Source organism: Capricornis sumatraensis, chromosome 14 (genome assembly GCF_032405125.1).
Source record: "Capricornis sumatraensis isolate serow.1 chromosome 14, serow.2, whole genome shotgun sequence".
In the NCBI taxonomy this organism is placed as follows: Eukaryota; Metazoa; Chordata; class Mammalia; order Artiodactyla; family Bovidae; genus Capricornis; species Capricornis sumatraensis.
Genome location: NC_091082.1, coordinates 28,712,161 through 28,730,168, shown reverse-complemented (window position 1 = coordinate 28,730,168; position 18,008 = coordinate 28,712,161). Strand labels below are relative to the sequence as shown.

Sequence of the window (18,008 nt, the reverse complement as noted above, 5' to 3'; positions counted from 1 at the left end):
TGGGAGGTATTGATACAAAAAGCATTTCCCTAATGAAAAAGAATAATCTATTGGAATACACATACATATATAAATCATACATGCAAATAATGACTATTTTCCTGGCTTATTTAACTTAATCATTACAGTATCATTCTGAGGTGGAGATTATCATTATCTTTCTTTGATAGAAGAGGAAATTGATGCTTAGAGAGCTTAAATAAATGCCTGAGGTTATACATTAATAGCTGGTTGGATGGCTTCACATGAATCTCAGCTTACTTTTATTGCATATACAGTAATAATTATATTAAACACAGGAATACTTACAAACAAAAGCGCTGATAGACTATCCATCATCAGCAAAAGAAATGACTCAGGAAGCATGGAAAAACATTAGGATATCAAACAGTGTTAAGGGGTGGACCACCTACTACATAGAAAAACCATTAAATTCTAAATAAGATTAGATGTGTCAGAAAACATAAAAGATGCATGCTGAAGTCCTGAGAAGGAAAGATGGTGGTTTATGTTTAGGTCGTGGCAGAGTAGTGGGGAGAAGCTGAAAGGGCTTCACTTGGAGAGAAGCTGAAAGGACAGAGTCTGCAGCTGGCTGAAAAATCTGTGCCCATAGCCAGAGAACTAAAGGAAGCCCCTGGGATGGACTCCTTCCCACTCCACAGGGAGCAACCCCCAGAAACAGCACCAGCCACATCCAGAGTCCACAAATGCACTCTCAGAGAGTCTCGTAATGCTCTAAGTCCCTAGACATCTACCCAAAATCACGCTACAATTCCTTTCCAGATATCATGCTAACTGCCTCAATTTTCATGGTATCCTTGTGAATAGGGCACGATCTCCATGTTAAAAATAAAGAAACTGAGGTTAAGTAACGTGATCGAGGTCACAGCATAACCAGTAAAACAGTAAATGGCAGAACTGGGATACAAACTCTGCTCTGTCTTATTTTAGAGACCAGGCTCTTTCCACTAAAACATCTGATGAATGCACTGTATAAAGAGAAAGAGTGTGTACATGTCCTTTCATTTAATATGCATTGTATTTTTTTTTTACATTAGAGGAAGTCCAGTTTAACCAATATTTATTTAATGGACATGAGTTTGAGCAAACACCAGGAGATGGTAAAGAACAGTGAAGCCTGGCATGCTGCAGTCCATGGGGTCAAAAAGAGTCAGACACGACTTACTAACTGAACAACAATTGATATAAGATATAATATAGCTGGGGTTCCACTATACTTCTTGCTATAGGAAGAAATATCATCTTAAATTTTGCCTAAATTTCCTGTTGCTATCCCAGTACTAGTGAATAGACTTGGAGAAGGCAATGGCACCCCACTCCAGTACTCTTGCCTGGAAAATCCCATGGATGGAGGAGCCTGGTAGGCTGCAGCCCATGGGGTTGCTAAGAGTTAGACATGACTGAGCGACTTCACTTTCACGCATTGGAGAAGGAAATGGCAATCCACTCCAGTATTTTTGCCTAGAGAATCCCAGGGATGGGGGAGCCTGGTGGGCTGCCGTCTGTGGGGTCGCACAGAGTCGGACACGACTGAAGCGACTTAGCAGTGAATAGATTTGATTTTTTAAAAAACAAAATATTTTCAAGAGGCAAGATGATTTTTGATAATGTTCTTAATTTCAAGGTGAGTGGGTTACAGTTTCCCAAAAAAGGGCTAGTGTTCATGTCCTTCAAAGTAATTAGCAACTTTCAGAAGTGATAGGTATAAAACAATTATTGTCATTGATCAGCTCTGAATAGATAATTTTAAACAAAGTCACTGCATGCTCAGCAGATTACAGCTTGTTAACCGGCAAGTTCTAAATGACCTCTTAAGCTAGTCAAATCAATGATGCATATTCCTCATTAAGTAACATCAAAATGTAAGTGGTCTTATAAATAATGTTTATTTTAAGCACTAAAATAAATGGCAAAACCTTGATATATCAAAAGCCATCTGTTCATAGAAAATATTTTCCCTCCATTGGGTTTATTATTATTCCTCAAAATTCATAGTAATCTTAATGTTGTCAAAAGAGAGAAAAAACATTTTCACACCTAAAATTAAAATCAAAATATGAAAGACAAATTCACTGATGATAACCTGCCTAGGACTAAAGCTCTAGTTGTACATTTAAACAGGACTCTCATTCATAACATTACTTTTACTTATTTGAATGTTGAACAGTCTGAAAAGACTATACAGTGAGAACAAAAAAGTGGGTTTACCAAATTTTGAAAGATGGGGTGTTTAAAACTAGTAATATCAAAGTTTTCATTCTCAATGTCACCATATTATCATGTCAATATGTAGAAAAATAGACATGTTTTTAAACTAGAAATATATTTTTAACTAGATGTTTTTAGCTATCTGGAAATTTTGGATAATTATTTCATATGCAGTTTCTTCTCTTTAATATTCTGTTTCCCTACTCTACTGGTCTTTGTACTTCTTTTCTCTACAAATTTCTTTAATCATTTCACAAAGACATTGATACCAGAAGTAGTAGGAGGGAGAAAGAAATAATTTTTTGCATGGGGATGGAACATTTAAATCTGCCTACCATCCAGCAAAAGCTAGGATTTATCTAGAGGATCCCTTCCCCTCATTCCTTAGGCCGACATTTTGGGATAGATTCTTCCATGTGAATAACACTGTGTCTTACTTGCCTTGTATTCTTAGAACCCAACATATAACATAGTAAGTAGGAGAACATCAGGGCTTCCCTGGTTGCTCAATAATAAAAAAATTTCCTGCCAACGCAGGGGTCATGGCTTCCAACCCTAGTCCAGGAAGATATGATATGCTGAAGGACAACTAAGCCCATGTCCACAACTGTTGAGCCAGTGCTCTAGAATCTGTGAGTCACAGCAACTGAGCCCATGGACAGCAATTACTGAAGCCCATGTGCCTTGAGCCCATCCTCCACAACAAGAGAAACCACTGCAATAAGAAACTGGCACCGTGCAACTAGAAGTAGCCTCCCCTAGCCACAACAGGAAAAGGCCTGTATGCAGCAACAAAGACCCAGTGTAGCTATAAAGAAAATAAATAAGTAATTTTTTTTTTAAACAGAAAATCAGTATTTTCTCCCTGAATTATTTTATCTATTTATCTCTATCTGATTTTGGAGTCATTATTCTAAACATAAATACTTCATAGTAGTATAAATATGAAAGCAGGGTTATAAATAGTTTAGGAGATTGAGATGGATCCTTATATATCTGATATATATTTAACCATTTTCTGATTAAAGCCACAGAATATAAACTTTCCTTATATTTTTTCCTACTTTAGACACAAAAAGGAAACAAAAGAAAAAGATCAATTGATGCTTTGAGTTAGATTTTTGTAAACAAAAATTTTTATTACATAAAAGAACCAATAAATTTATGGTTATTTTGAAAATTAATTGTTTTAATTTATCTTTAAGTCTAGTAGCCCTCTTATTATTACAGCTCTTACTTTTCTTACAGTGAAGATTTCTATCTGAACTAAAATGTGTTAAGGCACTAATTTCAAGTGAAATCATTTAAATCAACTGCAACAATAAAGGTTCAGATGCCCATGAACACCATTAAGAAAGTATATGTGGTTGATTGAGGACAAGGACAAGGTTTCCAGGGTAAAAGAAATTCTACCTTAAACAATTAATTATATCTGTAGTTCTTTAAAACTTACTAAGTTTTAGATTATTACCAGTTTTCATTCCTCACAGATCTTTGAAAGCAAGAGGGAAAAGTCTAATGGAACATACTTTTGAAGAAAGATCTCCAAGGTACTACACATTAGCACTTCTTACAATCTGCATGCATATGAGATTATTCTGGTTGTCCAAGGACAGACAGACAAATGAGAACTCAAGATGTATCAGATGACCCAAAGGAGGCTTTTCAAAGGTATTGCAAGGAATCAATAATGCTCAGTTTGCCTTTGCTAACTTCCAAAGTCTGTGCCAAGAGGAGAGTGAAAAAGTTGGCTTAAAGCTCAACATTCAGAAAATGAAGATCATGGCATCTGATCCCATCACTTCATGGGAAATAGATAGGGAAACAATGGAAACAGTGTCAGACTTTATTTTGTTGGGCTCCAAAATCACTGCAGATGGTGACTGCAGCCATGAAATTAAAAGACGCTTACTCCTTGGAAGAAAAGTTATGACCAACCTAGATAGCATATTCAAAAGCAGAGACATTACTTCGCCAACTAAGGTCTGTTTAGTCAAGGCTATGCTTTTTCCTGTGGTCATGGATGGATGTGAGAGTTGGACTGTGAAGAAAGCTGAACGCCAAAGAATTGATGCTTTTGAACTGTGGTGTTGGAGAAGACTCTTGAGAGTCCCTTGGACTGCAAGGAGATCCAACCAGTCCATTCTGAAGGAGATCAGCCCTGGGATTTCTTTGGAAGGAATGAGGCTAAAGCTGAAACTCCAGTACTTTGGCCACCTCATGCGAAGAGTTGACTCATTGGAAAAGACTCTGATGCTGGGAGGGATTAGGGGCAGGAGGAGAAGGGGACGACCGAGGATGAGATGGCTGGATGGCATCACTGACTCAATGAACGTGAATCTGAGTGAACTCTGGGAGTTGGTGATGGACAGGGAGGCCTGGCGTGCTGCGATTCACGGGGTCGCAAAGAGTCGGACACTAGTAAGCGACTGAACTGAACTGAACTGAAAGTCTGTGCCAGACTATGGCTCCTCATTAAGCTGAGTTTATTGAAGACCAGTATACTCTAAGAGTTAATGGATAAAGAGAGAGAGCTGCAGTTGAAGAACAGCAGTCCCGATAACTATTTGGTGGGGCTTCTAAAGTTTTAACAAAGTTGGAATCCTCTGTTCCTTAATTTTTCAGAGTCCAAAACAGACAAGCTGGAGGTTCAAATACAACCAAATTACAATTTTTGGATCACAAAAATCTATGTGATCTGCATCTTGCAACATCTTATACAGAAATTCATTTTAAATTGTATCAAGAATGGTATTTAATCTGGGGTTATGATGGATGTCAAATTCTGTGTTAAATAGCAATATGTGAAGACTGCAGCTCAAATATTCACTTATAAGGTGAGGTTTTTCATACTAAGCCATCTAATTCGGCCTACAAGGGGAAGTACGTGACACTGAACTGGGATGTCTCAACTTAGTTTTCTACAAATTATCACTAAATTTAGAATTCCCTGAATGGAAGGTGCTACCGTAAAAACATTCATGAATTATCAGGGCAAGGGGTTCAGTTTACCAGAGTGAAAGTAATAAAATTTCCCTAAGAGCTTGGTCTAGGGTTCATATAATAGCTCTCATCCAGATTTTTGAAGAAAGGGGAGGAAGACTAGAAGCAAAGGCAAGACTATAAGTGGCTAGATATAACAGGAATGTGGGTACCAAACCTCCTGGGTTCAGCTCCTAACACTGTCACTAGCTACGTGATGTTGGGGAGGATATCTTCCCAATTTCCCATCTTCCAAAGTGGAATTATAATGATATCCAGAGAGTTGGTCAGAAAGTGAAGAGGAACTAAAGAGGATCTTGATGAAGCTGAAAGAGGAGAATGAAAAAGCTGGCTTGAAACTCAACATTAAAAAAAAGAAGATCCTGGCATCTAGTCCTATTCAGTCAGTTCAGTTCAGTCGCTCAGTCGTATCTGACTCTTGGCGACCCAATGGACTGCAGCACGCCAGGCCTCCCTGTCCATCACCCAATCCCGGAGTTTATTCAAACTCATGTCCATTGAGTTGGTGATGCCATCCAACCACGTCATCCTCTACTGTCCCCTTCTCTTCCTGTCTTCAATCATCTCCAGCATCAGGGTCTTTTCAAGTGACTCAGTTCTTCACGTCAGGTGGCCAAAGTACTGGAGTTTCAGCTTCAGTATCAGTCCTTCCTATGAATATTCAGGACTGATTTCCTTTAGGATGGACTGGTTGGATCTCCTTGCAGTCCAAGGAACTCTCAAGAGTCTTTTCCAAGACCACAGTTCAAAAGCACCAATTCTTCGGCACTCAGAATCTTTATACCCAACTCTCACATCCATACGTGACTACTGGAAAAACCATAGCTTTGACTAGATGGACCTTGGTTGGCAAAGTAATGTCTCTGCTTTTAATATGCTGTCTAGGTTGCTTATAACTTTCCTGCCAAGAAGTAAGCGTCCTTTAATTTCATGGCTGCAGTCACCATCTACAGTTATTTTGGAGCCCCCCAAAATAAAATCTGACACTGTTTCCAACGTTTCCCCATCTATTTCCCAAGAAGTGATGGGACCAGATGCTGTGATTTTCGTTTTCTGAATGTTGAGTCTTAAGCCAACATTTTCACTCTCCTCTTTCACTTTCATCAAGAGGTGTTTTAGTTCTTCTTCAATTTCTGCCATAAGGATGGTGTCATCTGCATATCTGAGGTTATTGAGATTTCTCCCTGCAATCTTGATTCCAGCTTGTGCTTCTTCCAGCCCAGTGTTTCCCATGATGTACTCTGCATAGAAGTTAAATAAGCAGGATGACAATATACAGCCTTGATGTACTCTTCTTCCTATTTGGAACCAGTCTGTTGTTTCATGTCCAGTTCTAACTGTTGCTTCCTGACCTGCATACAGATTTCTCAAGAGGCAGGTCAGGTGGTCTGGTATTCCCACCTCTTGAAGAATTTTCCACAGTTTATCGTGATCCACACAGTCAAAGGGTTTGGCATAGTTAATAAAGCAGAAATAGATGTTTTTCTGGAACTCTCTTGCTTTTTCAATGATCCAGCAGATGTTGGCAATTTTACCTCTGGTTCCTCTGCCTTTTCTAAAACCAGCTTGAACATTTGGAAGTTCACAGTTCACGTATTGCTGAAGCCTGGCTTGGAGAATTTTGAGCATTACTTTATAGTGTGAGAGATGAGTCCATTGTGCACTAGTTTGAGTGTTCTTTGCCATTGCCTTTCTTTGGGACCGGAATGAAAACTGACCTTTTCCAGTCCTGTGGCCACTGCTGAGTTTTCCAAATTTGTTGGCATATTGAGTGCAGCACTTTCACAGCATCATGTTTTAGGATTTGAAATAGCTCAATTGGAATTCTATCACCTCTACTAGCTTTGTTCATAGTGATGCTTCCTAAGGCCCACTTGACTTCACATTCCAGGATGTCTGGCTCTAGGTGAGTGATCAAACCACTGTGATTATCTTGGTTGTGAAGATCTTTTTTGTACAGTTCTTCTGTGTATTCTTGCCACCTCTTCTCAATATCTTCTGGTTCTGTTAGGTCCATACCATTTCTGTCCTTTATTGAGCCAATCTTTGCATGAAATGTCCCTTGGTATCTCTAATTTTCTTGAAGAGATCTCTAGTCTTTCCATTCTATTGTTTCCCTCTATTTCTTTGTACTGATCACGAGGAAGGCTTTCTTATCTCTTCTTGCTATTCTTTTGAACTCTGTATTCAGATGCTTGTATCTTTCCTTTTCTCCTTTGCTTTTCACTTCTCTTCTTTTCACAGCTATTTGTAAGGCCTCCCCAGACAGCCAGTTTGCTTTTTTGCATTTCTTTTTCTTGGGAATGGTCTTGATCCCTGTCTCCTGTACAATGTCATGAACCTCCATCCATAGTTCATCAGGCACTCTGTCTATCAGATGTAGCCCCTTAAATCTATTTCTCACTGCCACTGCATAATCATAAGGGATTTGATTTAGGTCATACCTGAATGGTCTAGTGGTTTTCCCTACTTTCTTCACTTTTAGTCTGAATTTGGCAATAAGGAGTTCATGATCTGAGCCACAGTCAGCTCCTGGTCATGTTTTTGCTGACTGTATAGAGCTTCTCCATCTTTGGCTGCAAAGAATATAATCAATCTGATTTCGGTGTTGACCATCTGGTGATGTCCATGTGTAGAGTCTTCTCTTGTGTTGTTGGAAGAGGGTGTTTGCTATGACCAGTGTGTTCTCTTGGCAAAACTCTATTAGCCTTTGCCCTGCTTCATTCTGTACTCCATCACCAAATCTGCCTGTTACTCCTGGTGTTTCTTGACTTCCTACTAATGCATTCCAGTCCCCTATAATGAAAAGGATATCTTTTTTGGGTGTTAGTTCTAAAAAGTCTTGTAGGTCTTCATAGAACTGTTTAACTTCAGCTTATTTTACATTACCGGTCGGGGCATAGACTTGTATTACCGTGGTATTGAATGGTTTGCCTTGGAAATGAACAGAGATCATTCTGTGGTTTTTGAAATTGCATCCAAGTACTGCATTTTGAACTCTTTTGTTGCCTATGATGGCTACTCCATTTCTTCTAAGGGATTCTTGCCCACAGTAGTAGATATAATTGTCATCTGAGTTAAATTCACCCATTCCAGTCCATTTTAGTTCTCTGATTCCTAAAATGTTGATGTTCACTCTTGCTATCTCCTGTTTAATCACTTCCAATTTGCCTCAGTTAATGAACCTAACATTCCACATTCCTATGCAATATTGCTCTTTACAGCATCAGACCTTGCTTCCATCACCAGTCTCATCCACAGCTGGGTGTTGTTTTTGCTTTGTCTCCATCTCTTCATTCTTTTTGGAGTTATTTCTCCACTGATCTCCAGTAGCATATTGGGGACCTACCAACCTGGGGAGTTCATCTTTCAGTGTCCTATCTTTTTGCTTTTTCATACTGTTCATGTGGTTCTCAAGGCAAGAATACTGAAGTGGTTTGCCATTCCCTTTTCTAGTGAACCACATTTTGTCAGTGGTCCCATTCAGTTCAGTTCAGTTCAGTTCAGTTGCTCAGTCGTGTCTGACTCCTTGTGACCCCATGAATCGCAGCAGGCCAGGCCTCCCTGTCCATCATCAACTCCCGGAGTTCACTCAGACTCATGTCCATCGAGTCAGTGATGCCATCCAGCCATCTCATCCTGTCGTCCCCTTCTCCTCCTGCCCCCAATCCCTCCCAGCATCAGAGTCTTTTCCAATGAGTCAACTCTTCGCATAAGGTAGCCAAAGTACTTCATGGCAAATAGATCAGGAAACAATGGAAACAGTGACAGACTTGATTTTCTTGGGCTCCAAAATCACTGCAGATGGTGACTACAGCCATGAAATTAAAAGACACTTGCTCCTTGGAAGAAAAGTTATGACAAACCTAGGCAGAATATTAAAAAGCTGAGATATTACTTTGCCAACAAAGGTCCATCTAATCAAAGCTATGGTTTTTCCAGTAGTCATGTATGGATATGGCAGTCGGACCATAAAGAAGGCTAAATGCCAAAGAATTGATGCTTTGGGACTATGGTGTTGGAGAAGACTCTTGAGAGTCCCTTGGACTGCAGGAGATCAAACCAATCAATTCCTTTAGTCAACCCTAAAGGAAATCAATACTGGACATTCATTGGAAGGACTAATGCTAAAGCTGAAGCTCCAATACTTTGGCCACCTGATGTGATGAGAAAACTCATTAGAAAATAAGACCCTGATGCTGGGAAAGACTGAAGGCAGGAGAAGGCGACAACAGAGGATCAGATGGTTGGATGGCATCACTGGCTAAATGGACGTGAGTTTGAGCAGGCTCTGGGAGTTGGTGATGGACAGGAAAGCCTGGTGTGCTGCCATGTCCTTGCAAAGAGTTAGACACAACCAAGCAACTGAACAAAAGAAAAGAGAGTTGATCATTTCAGGAAATAGTTTAAAATATTTAAAATACTTAGGTGCCTGGAGAGCAGTAACTGGTAGGCAATTGCCAAGTCTTAATGTTGCACAGTGGTAAAGAATCCGCCTGTCAATGTGAGAGCCACAGGAGACGTGGGTTCAATCCCTGGGTCAGGAAGATCACCTGAAAAAGTAAATGGCAACCCATTCCAGTATTCTCTCCTAGAAAATTCCATGGACATGGAGCCCAGTGGGCTACAATCCATAGTGTCAACAAGAGTCAGACAGAACTAAGTGACGAGCATACGTGCACATCATTATTTACCAATGGTTCTGATTTACTAAGATTTGGGAATATGTGGTATTGCAAGCTCTTTCCTCAGAGACATATAGCTCTCACTGGCAGTTGGTTTGACTAAAGTATACCTAAGTTATCTACCAGCTATATCCATTCATGCTCGGGTAGTAAGTATGAGAATCTGGAACCATTCTATTGCAGACATGGGGACTCAAAGACACAGTTGAGGCTAAATGGATGTATCCCTAGAAATGGAAGAATTATCTTTATGTGCCATTCCATACAATAGGCTTCCCTCTAGATGGGTTTAGCAAGTAAACAAAAGCCACAGAGAAGCAAAAAATTCTGGATGTCACAAACTATAAATCAAAGTACTGGAGAAAAAGAACAAGTAAAAGACCTTTAGAACAGATTAAACAATTTCACTAAATAGCACTTTTTTTTAAACTACATGTGGGTATTTTTAAGTGGTGTTTCTACACATAAAGTAATATTGCTGTTCATCTTTATATTAGTACTCTTATTAGAACACTGATTCTCTGAGTCGCCTGTTTGGAGGGTCTGAGGTGACACCCTAATGCTTAAGTCAATGCTCACTAGCATCTGAAATGGACGGTCAGATCTATAGTCTGTGAAAAGATACACTATCATAACATGTAGATGAACCAGAGAGAGAAAGAAGTTGAGCAAAGGAATCAACTCAGACATTTGCATAAGATACTAAAAGCTGTTCAGAGAGCAAGAACTGAAAAAGAAAACGTTGGAGGACAAGTTTGAATGAGACCCACAATGGAGTAGACGAGATGCTGGAGGAAATGCAGAACCCTAATCTGGAATAAATTCAAATTAAAGACCCGAAAGGCAATAAAGTGGTGCATGGAGAAACACGAGGAATAGGGCCCTGGGAGCTAAGATAAAAATTTACTGACCAAGTTATTGCTGTATTAATTGACTGTCACTGGCCAAGCTGCAAATCAGCAGCAGGGGTTTTGTACAGGCACAGTGTGGGTGCTAATAGCAGGAGATATCATAGCAGACCTCCTCCAAGCCTGTAAGTCTTATAACACTTTGGCAAGGTCCCAAAGCTCATGAGACTTTCCATTCACATTTGAATTACACTGACCAAATATTACCTTCCTCTGTGCAGTTTACCTACACCACCTAGCCTAATCAAGCACTCAAAAAAGCCTTAAAGATCTCCCAGTAAGGGCTTAAATAATTTCCAACAAGGCCACCAAGGGACTTAGACATGATTTTTTGTCTTTTAAAGAGTACTTGAAGCAAACAGTTTTTGTTTTTGTTTTTACTCCTTATTTAAAGAAACATGAGCCAATATTCATTGATTTATTCAGGCCATTTATTTAAACACCTAGTATAAGCCAGGAACGGTAGATTCAAAGACTAAGAAGATAGGATCCAGGCCCCGAGGGATGTACAGTGTGTGGGGAGTGGATACAGGCCTGTAAATTAGTAAGGATAATAAACTGTTACAGGTTCTATAACAGAAGTATGTTGATGGTAAAACAGGGACATAAAAAAAGAGAGTGATCAATTCTACATGGGTAGGGGGATCGTAAAGTCTTTAGAGAAAAGGTGACCCTTTAAAAAATAAATGCAGCAAATTGAGATATGAATAACTATGTCATTAAACAATCACATATATATAATTTATTCTTCATTATACAAAAATGACATCTATTTAGGAATGGATAAGCCACAAATGAAAATTTTGAATTCTTTCTCTTTTCAGAAATGCTCCACTGGCCTCTCACAATTGAATATAATTTGTCATGCTTGGAGTCAATAGTCAATACATAATTTGCAATTGACTCAGTATGTGAAGCAGAGTAAGACAAAAGTTTTTTTTTTTAATTTTCTACTATATGATTTAGGTGCATATATAAAAATATACCTGTATGAATATTATTGGCCATACATATTTTCTGTAGTTATCAATTACTCTTAGAAATTCTTCCTCCTGTACACTTACTGTCACCCATATTTAAATTATTTAAAGGGTAACTCTTTTGAGCAAAATTATTTGGTAGCTTATAAACTGAAAAGGCAGAGTTGTAGAGATTAGAAGTAAAACTTCAGCTGCTGGTATCCAGTTAGGGTTATAAGCTTCGGATGTGTACAACATAGAAGGTATGTGGACCACACGTTGGTCTCTTTAGCCTCTCACTCCCACAGAGAGCAAAATTTTCCGAGCACCGTCTTGCAAAGAAATCCACTTACAAATAGATGTGCCCATGTCCACTTACAAATAAGTTCAGTTCTGGCCATGTGATCGTCTCATGCTAAAAATTAATCTTTGTTAGGCAGTCACACCAGCCTCTATGCAAGTGAGCCTTAGTCCTGATTCCTCGTTACCAAGTTACCAAATTGACTCATCCAAATCTCTGAAGGAAGTCTTTGAACGTCTTTGCAGAGAAGAGTTTCTATTTCAAATTTCCCACAGTAGTATTTACACACTCCGCAGAGCCTCGCAAGAATTCCTCAGTGTCTTCAGTGGATCATTTCACCCTCTAGGTAATGCTCAAGTCTTCCTTCCTTTCACTTAATGATCACTGCATTCCCACCTTTACTCTTATCTCCTGGAATGTGTCAAAAAAAAAAAAAAAAAAAGAAAATCTGGACATAGCCAGGAGAGACTTGACTTGAAAGAATTACTGCAAGAAACTGGGGGTGAATGACTCCTGCAGGAGATGGAGGTGGACTATTGAGACACGGAGACTCTTTGGCCATAACAATTGCAAGCATGGTGGAAATTAAGCAAAAAGATTTTTTCTTTTATAAGAAGGTGTGAACATGGCTGGGAAGAACCTGATATGGGCAAGTGGAAATGAAAGGGTGGCATAATCAGATAGCAAATCAGAGAATGCTTTACCCCAAAGCCCATTCTCATGAAGAGGAACTAATGAGACTCCGTGTGCTGACTTTAGTCAAGGGCCCTGGGAGAAGGGGAGAAGCTTACCCACAGCTTGGTTAATGAACCTGTTTTTTTCCAGTTGATCACTGGGGACAAACAGTTCAGCTAATCAGTTGTGAGGTGAAGGAGCAATTTGGGGACTGTGTCTGGCTTTGTTATGGGTGAACAAGGGGGCATCTGTACCTCTTATCTAAGTCATGTGGGAAAGGGTGTTTTTTTCGTTTTTGGTTTTGGTTTTTCTTTTGCAGTAAGCTGCTTCTGAAACACAAGAGTTGGGGGGCAGGGGGACAGGTGCATTCAAGTTTGCTGTTTTCTAAGATCACAGGAACAAGGCAGAGTTCAACATCTTCCACTGATATTAATCAAAGAAAAGGTGAAACTGGGCAATGAATGCTATCAGGAGTAACTGAGCAGGATACTATGGGGCCTTCATGGAAAAGAACCTCACCCCATGTCCTCCAACTGCCTCTTATCTGTAGAAAAACTCTAGCTTTCTAGGCCTTCCCTGAATTTCGAAGAGTACATTTAATCAGAGAAGTGAGAAAATGCAGAAAGAAAGGAAAATGGTCAACCAAGTAAGATATTAATAATAATTGTTTAGCCATTAAACAAAATCAAAGAACTTTAGCTCCTCATCTAGGATTATAGCTAATATTCCAAGCCGTGCCCTTGGCTGTTTTGCAGATACTGAAACCCCCATCAGGTGGAAAAAGTCAACTGTATACTGCCCACAAGCATGGAGACCCCAGACCCACAGACCCGCTGGACCTAGAAAGTTTTCTTGATGCCCAATTACCTCACCAATAACCAGAAGAATGTCCAGGCAGAAGAATGTCCATGAGCTGACCATCCTCCCCATAATTCCCCACTCTCACACTGTCCTTAAAAACCTTTCCCTGAAAGCCTTCAGGAAGTTTGGGCCTTTTAAGCACTAGCTGCCTGGACTCCTTGCTCGGTTCCTGCAGTAAACACTGCACCTTCCTTCACCACAACCTGGTGTCAGTAGATTAGCCTCACTATCTGGGGGCAAGTGGACCCAAGTTTGGTATGGTAACATTAGGAAATACAGATTTTAGTATGATGTTCAGTTCAGTTCAGTTCAGTAGCTCAGTTGTGTCTGACTCTTTGCAACCCCATGAATCGCAGCAGGCCAGGCCTCCCTGTCCATCACCAACTCCCGAAGTTCACCCAAACTCACGTCCATCGAGTCAGTGATGCCATCCAGCCATCTCAGCCTCTGTCGTCCCCTTCTCCTACTGCCCCTAGTCCCTCCCAGCATCAGAGACTTTTCCAATGAGTCAACTCTTCTCATGAGGTAGCCAAAGTACTGGAGTTTCAGCTTTAGCATCATTCCTTCCAAAGAACACCCAGGACTGATCTCCTTTAGAATGGACTGGTTGGATCTCCTTGAAGTCCAAGGGACTCTCAAGAGTCTTCTCCAACACCACAGTTCAAAAACATCAATTCTTCTGTGCTCAGCCTTCTTCACAGTTCAACTCTCATATCCATACATGACCACTGGAAAAACCACAGCCTTGACTAGATGGACCTTTGTTGGCAAAGTAATGTCTCCGCTTTTGAATATGCTATCTAGGTTGGTCATAACTTTCCTTCCAAGGGGTAAGAATCTTTTAATTTCATGGCTGCAATCATCATCTACAGTGACTTGGAGCCCCCAAAAATAAAGTCTGACACTGTTTCCATTGTTTCCCTATCTATTTCCCATGAAGTGATGGGACCAGATGCCATGATCTTCGTTTTCTGAATGTTCAGCTTTAAGCCAACCTTTAACACTCTCCTCTTTCACTTTCATAAGAGGCTTTTTAGTTCCTCTTCACTTTCTTCCATAAGGGTGGTGTCATCTGCATATCTGAGGTTATTGAGATTTCTCCCTGCAATCTTGATTGCAGCTTGTGCTTCTTCCAGCCCAGCATTTCTCATGATGTACTCTGCATAGAAGTTAAATCAGCAGGTTGACAATATACAGCCTTGACGTACTCCTTTTCCTATTTGGAACCAGTCTGTTGTTCCATGTCCAGTTCTAACTGTTGCTTCCTGACCTGCATACAGATTTCTCAAGAGGCAGGTCAGGTGGTCTGGTATTCCCATCTCTTTTAGAATTTTCCACAGTTGGTTGTGATCCACACAGTCAAAGGCTTTGGCATAGTCAGTAAAGCAGAAATAGATGTTTTTCTGGAACTCTCTTCCTTTTTCCATGATCCAGTGGATGTTGGCAATTTGATCTCCGGTTCTTCTGCCTTTTCTAAAACCAGCTTGAACATCTGGAATTTCATAGTTCATGTATTGCCAAAGCCTGGCTTGGAGAATTTTGAGCATTACTTTACTAGCATGTGAGATGAGTGCAATTGTGTGGTAGTTTGAGCATTCTTTGGCATTGCCTTTCTTTGGGATTGGTATGAAAACTGACATTTTCTAGTCCTGTGGCCACTGCTGAGTTTTCCAAATTTGCTGGCATATTGAGTGCAGCACTTTCATAGCATCATCTTCCAGGATTTGAAATAGCTCAACTGGAATTCCATCACCTCCAGTAGCTTTGTTCATAGTGATGCTTTCTAAGGCCCACTTGACTTCACAGTCCAGGATGTCTGGCTCTAGGTGAATGATCACACCATCGTGATTATCTTGGTTGTGAAGGTCTTTTTTGTACAGTTCTTCTGTGAATTCTTGCCACCTCTTCTTAATATCTTCTGCTTCACTTAGGTCCATACCATTTCTGGCCCTTATCGAGCCCATCTTTGCATGAAATGTTCCCTTGGTATCTCTAATTTTCTTGAAGAAACCTCTAGTCTTTCCCATTCTGTTCTTTTCCTCTATTTCTTTGCATTGATTGCTGAGGAAGGCTTTCTTATCTCTTCTTGCTATTCTTTGGAACTCTGCATTCAGATGCTTATATCTTTCCTTTCCTCCTTTGCTTTTTGCTTCTCTTCTTTTCACAGCTATTTGTAACGCCTCCCCAGACAGCCATTTTGCCTTTTTGCATTTCTTTTCCATGGGGATGGTCTTGATCCCTGTCTCCTGTACAATGTCAGGAACCTCCGTCCATAGTTCATCAGGCACAGTATCAGATCTAGTCCCTTAAATCTATTTCTCACTGCCACTGTATAATCATAAGGGATTTGATTTAGGTCATACCTGAATGGTCTAGTGGTTTTCCCTACTTTCTTCAATTTAAGTCTGAATTTGGCAATAAGGAGTTCATGATCTGAGCCACAGTCAGCTCCCGGTCTTGTTTTTTGTATAGAGCTTCTCCATCTTCGGCTGCAAAGAATATAATCAATCTGATTTCGGTGTTGACCATCTTGTGTTCAGTTCAGTTCAGTTCAGTTCAGTCGCTCAGTTGTGTCCAACTCTTTGATACCCCATGAATCGCAGCACCCCAGGCCTCCCTGTCCATCACCAACTCCCAGAGTTCACTCAGACTCACGTCCATCGAGTCCGTGATGCCATCCAGCCATCTCATCCTCGGTCGTCCCCTTCTCCTCCTGCCCCCAATCCCTCCCAGCATCAGAGTCTTTTCCAATGAGTCAAATCTTCCCATGAGGTGGCCAAAGTACTGGAGCTTCAGCTTTAGCATCAGTCCTTCCAAAGAAATCCCAGGGCTGATCTCCTTCAGAATGGACTGGTTGGATCTCCTTGAAGTCCAAGGGACTCTCAAGAGTCTTCTCCAACACCACAGTTCAAAAGCATCAATCCTTCGGCGCTTAGCCTTCTTCACAGTCCAACTCTCACATCCATACATGACCCCAGGAAAAACCATAGCCTTGACTAGACGGACCTTAGTCGGCAAAGTAATGTCTCTGCTTTTGAATATGCTGTCTAGGTTGGTCATAACTTTTCTTCCAAGGAGTAAGCGTCTTTTAATTTCATGGCTGCAGTCACCATCTGCAGTGATTTTGGAGCCCAAAAATAAAGTCTGACACTGTTTCTACTGTTTCCCCATCTATTCCCCATGAAGTGATGGGACCGGATGCCATGATCTTCGTTTTCTGAATGTTGAGCTTTAAGCCAACTTTTTCACTCTCCTCTTTCACTTTCATCAAGAGGCTTTTTAGCTCCTCTTCACTTTCTGCCATAAGGATGGTGTCATCTGCATATCTGAGGTTATTGACATTTCTCCCGGCAATCTTGATTCTGGCTTGTGTTTCTTCCAACCCAGTGTTTCTCATGATGTATTCTGCATAGAAGTTAAATAAGCAGGGTGACAGAATAACTCAAAAACACTCCCTTCTGAGTGCTTTGGATTGATGTGGATATCTTAGACATGCCTGTTGTTATTGTTGTTGTTTAGTTGCTCAGTTGTGTCTGATTCTTTTGTGACCCCATGGACTGTAGCCTGTCAGATTCTTCTGTCCATGGGATTTCCCAGGCAAGAATACTGGAGTGGATTGCCAATTCCTTCTCCAGGGATCTTCCTGACCCAGGGATTGAATCTGCATCTCCTGCATTTCTGGCAGATTCTTTACTACTGACTGCCTGGGAGGCCCTAGACATGCCTAGTCAAGGTAAAAGGAATCTTACCGATTCCAGTCAGATGTGAATTCAATACAAAATTTGGGGCTAAATAATAAACACAAGAATGTGTTTTTCTAGCCCTGACTCCTGTGCCTCTGTCTCCCCTGATGACCTCTGGGAACCTTTGAGCCTCCCATCATCATTTGCTTTAGATTCTCTGTTATCTATTGCTTTTTACTTTATAGGCGTATCTAACAAAGGTGCATAACAAAGAAAAAAAAAATCTAACATTATTTTAAGCTCAGAAGTTAAGCCTTTAGCAAAACTGTACAGAGAATTAGGCTCTCCTAAATTCCCAGACTCAAGCATTCCTGTTAAAAGAGGAAAACCATTACTGTATTTCTAAGAGAGGTAAATATAGCCCTGTGCACCTAGAGTTTCTCTTCTGGCTCAGGAGAAGCAACAACAACAAAATCTACTTTTTCCTCTTCTTTTTTTTCCCCCTTAAACTACGGAAACACAGAGAGGTAGACAGATATTGGAGATCGCCCCTGGGCTGGGCTCCCATACAGTCACACTTGCAATAGAAAGCCCTTTCCCAAAGCATTATATGTCATCAAAATAATGCAAATTTAACTGCCTTAGTACAATACAGGACTTTCAGAGAGAATTTGCCGATCTTGCTTCACCCAAAATAAAATCCA

The 18,008-nt window shown here is 40.4% G+C and overlaps 1 protein-coding gene across 1 annotated transcript in view; it reads right to left on the bottom strand.

The window, feature by feature from the left end:
* The window catches only part of SPATA17 (spermatogenesis associated 17), a 236,439-nt gene that overhangs the window by 168,386 nt on the left and 50,045 nt on the right, over positions 1 to 18,008 (bottom strand). The gene's annotated exons all lie outside the window — the stretch shown is intronic.